This window comes from Gossypium arboreum, chromosome 12, assembly GCF_025698485.1.
Source record: "Gossypium arboreum isolate Shixiya-1 chromosome 12, ASM2569848v2, whole genome shotgun sequence".
NCBI lineage: Eukaryota > Viridiplantae > Streptophyta > Magnoliopsida > Malvales > Malvaceae > Gossypium > Gossypium arboreum.
In genome coordinates, this window is record NC_069081.1 from 88,385,559 (window position 1) to 88,389,571 (window position 4,013).

The window sequence follows — 4,013 nt, forward strand, 5'->3', positions numbered from 1 at the left end:
ACTAAAAAAAAATTTACTAATAGTCGGGTCACTGCTAACATAGTTTACCTTTATAATTATAGTTTAATTATAAATACATATCCAATCAATTTTAAAGTAGAATTAAATCAATACAAAATACAAATAAATTAAGAATCGAATAATTCGAACTACGATGAACCTACCAGACTAAAATCCAACAATATATAAATTAAGCACCCACCATGATAATACTCAAACCTAAATACAAAAATCTTAAAACCTTAATATTTGTGAATAACATCAATGCCTCATTTCCTCCAAACTACTCTGGTGGAGGTTGCCTTACAAGAATAATATAGAGCAATAGCTTTGGGCCAATAAGCCCAACACTATTTTGATGGGAAGTAACTTTGATTTTGGAAAATTATATTGAAATTTTGATGATTTTTTTTTTATCATAAAAATATCAATTTATCAAAATTTGATTAGTAACAATTTATATATAACTAAAGATGATGGGAGGGGCAGACAGGATTTTGGCCCTCTTAAAACTAAAAAATTTGTATTTTTATTCTTTAAAATGTATAAAATTCAAAATGAGAAGATTCTAATTTAGTCTTCTAAAAATTATAAAAAATTAACTAATATAATGGTGAAACTGCATTTTATTTCTTATCAAAATTTATAACTGAATTCTGCCCCAAAAAATTTTTGGCTTCACCACTGCACTCAACACTTATTATTTTCCAATAACTATATTAATTTTTAATGGCTTATGTTTCAAAAAAGCCCTCAAGAAAATACTAAAAAATCAATTACGCCCATGTATTAAATTCTCACCCAATTGAGCCCCTACCTTTAGCTAAAATAATCAATTAAGCCCTTTCTCTAATGATTTTCGTTATTGACCATGTTAACTGTTAAAATAAATTGACGGACTAATTAGATGATGATATGTGGCAACTTCAACTTTAATATAATATTTTTACCAATAAAAATATTAAGAAATCATAAAAATTTTATTTAAAGATAAAAAATAGAATAAATATTAAAATTATAAAATTTATTTAAAATATAAAATATGAAAAAATAAAATTGATATAAATTTATAATATTATAAAAATATAAAAATCTAATATATCCTAATAAATTATGAAAAACATAAAATTAATAAAATATATTTAAAATTTTATAAAAAAATATTAAAATTCTATAAAAATCATGAAAATATTAAAAATTGTAAAAATTATTAAAAATATTAAAAATGATATAAAAATATAATGTTAAAAGATTATGAAAAATTCATAAAAACATTAATTGGACTAGATCAGTTGGTTAGACTGAAATCAGTAAGGGTATAGGTCCAAAGAAAGCCATTAGACTGGTTGACTTGAGAATCGGATAGTTGAATTGATTTCTCATTTTAAATTTTTTTATTTTTATATTTTTTATTTAATTGAACTTGGAGAACCAGTCAAATTGGCAAATTGGTAGCCTGATTGGTTTGACCATCAATCCTGTACTAAAAACCTTGTTTAGAATATTTTATTCTGACATATGCTAATAGTTGAGTAATAAAATTTTGATTTGACAAAATGCATTAAAAAATTCGGTTCAATTGCCCAGTTCTCAGGTCAATTGATGTAATGGCTTTCTTCGGGCTAATATCCTTGTCGACTTTGATCTAACCGGTCCAACCAACTATTTCAGTCTGGTTCAAGCTTTTATGATTTTTTTAAATAATTTTATAAGGTTATATCAAATTTAATAATTTTATAGTTTTTCAAGAATTCTAATATGTTTTATAAATTTTAAATACGCTTTATTTATTTTATAATTTTTTATAATATTTATAGGTTTATATCAATTTTAATACTTTTCATATTATTTTTATTTTTACTTTTTTATAATTTTTCTAATTTTGAATTTTTAATGTTTTTAATCATTTCTTATGGGTAAAATATTAGATTATACTAGAAGTTGTCACGTGCCATCATCAATTATATTTTAGATTAAACTAGAAGTTGTCACATGTCAATATAGCCAATGACGGAAACCGTTAATGAAGGGACTTAATTGAATATTTTAATTAACGATAGTGGCTTAATTGGACTCAAATTTAATATAGAAACTAGAATGATTTTTTTTTACATTTTTTAAGGACTTTTTTACTATATAAGCCTTTTCTTAATCTTCATAAAATACAAAAAGAAAATTTAAAATAAATTAGAAAGACTAACTTTCTTTTTGTAAAGAATAGAGTTGATTATATATGCAACAAGCCCAATGAAGGAAACACTGAATAATCTTAAAGTTTTGGACACTAGCTTTACAATTTGTCAGCTTTCCCCATTTCAGATAGTTGAAAACAAGTTTCCAAAATTTATAATTGAATCCAAGAAGTGACTAAAAGGGGTATTCTCCAAACAACTCTAAAAAGTAGCTCCACATTTTCTTGCCCTTCACCATTGTTTAGTGATTAAATTACCCTTTCAAACAAAAGCTAAGATCATGGAGTACTTGCAGCACAGAGTACCATATTATATGTGTATATTTACACACATATAGAGGCTTGATTATGACTGCTTCATAGCCTCGGAATTGCTGCAAAAGAGTAAATGATTGCCTCTTTCCAACTTGCAGGAATGGTAATATTATTCACACATCATTATGGCATCATTGCCACCAATTACTTTTTCAAAATTATATCTTATATATGTGAATTGAATCTAAGATAGTTTAGAATAGATATTATTGTCAATATAAAAGAAGGTGAGTTTGAGTGTACTAAAACATATTACATTCTATTTATAAGTTAGAGAGTGACTATGAATAGTTCTAAACAGATTGTTAAACTATCTTATTGTACATCACTCTGATAATTTAATTAGTTGAACCAGCCTATAGTTACTTCCAAATACAAATTAATTCATAGATTTGATGGTCCAAACACAAATTTTCAATTCCTTTTAATTAAATCCTAAAATTTCATTCCTATTAATGAAATTAAGTTAGACTTGGAAGCCCCTTTGCCCTATCAAAAGGTGACATCTTGTAATTTATAATGAATTTATTTGGTCATAAAATTGGTGAAGAAAAATAACAATTAAATCTCATAATTAGTCATCCTTTTGACCGCACGAGTGGAAGAAAAAAACATGTTGTGGGGGGCATCACATAATATCAAACATTATAGAGATTTTGATGATATGTTTATGTTAGTTAAAGTATAAGCAAAAACCTAATAACAACACTTTAATCACATTCAAAGGAAATCCATTAAACCTTAAAAATGTTTTGTGGGAACTTCGTTACTTCAACAATAATATGTTTGTTAATGTTGGTAGTGGATGTAGGGAGATAGATGAAGGAAGAGATTAGAGCCCGAGGAGTGGAACCAAGTTTGCATAATATAATGTTGAGAGTTTAATTCATTTAAAGAAATGTCTTCTTTTAGATATTCATGAAATGAGTCATACGACCTTATCAGTACAAATATTGGAGTTTTTCTCCTAAGTCATGTGCCACATTGTTAGACCTTCACAGTTTGTATGGTGACGGATTCATGTGCCTTCCAAGCGACAGATGAAGCATGGCGAGATTTCTACTAAGCAATACAATGGACCTTGGTGGGATGGGTAAACTTGGTGCCATCCATCATACAATTTTTGGTTTCTCTCTTATTTTCTAACCTATCAAAAATGGTAAAATTAGACCTTGTACTAGGAGATAATAGCATTTTACCTTCTCTACTAAAAAAAAAAATACAAATTAGACTTTGTACGTTAAATCAAAAAGTAAATTGATTATTTCTGTTAAAATTTTTATCTATCTATACTATTAGAAATTAGTCTGGCTAACGAAATAACCCAGTAGTGACACATGACATACCGTGTGTACCTCATGCTAATATATAGAAACAAATTTTTAACAGTAAAAATGTATAAATTTTTAATAGAATAAAATTAGTTTGTCTTTTGATTTAATATATACAAACTAATCTATTTTTTTTAATATAATAGAATAAAATACAATCCGACTTCTAGTAAAAG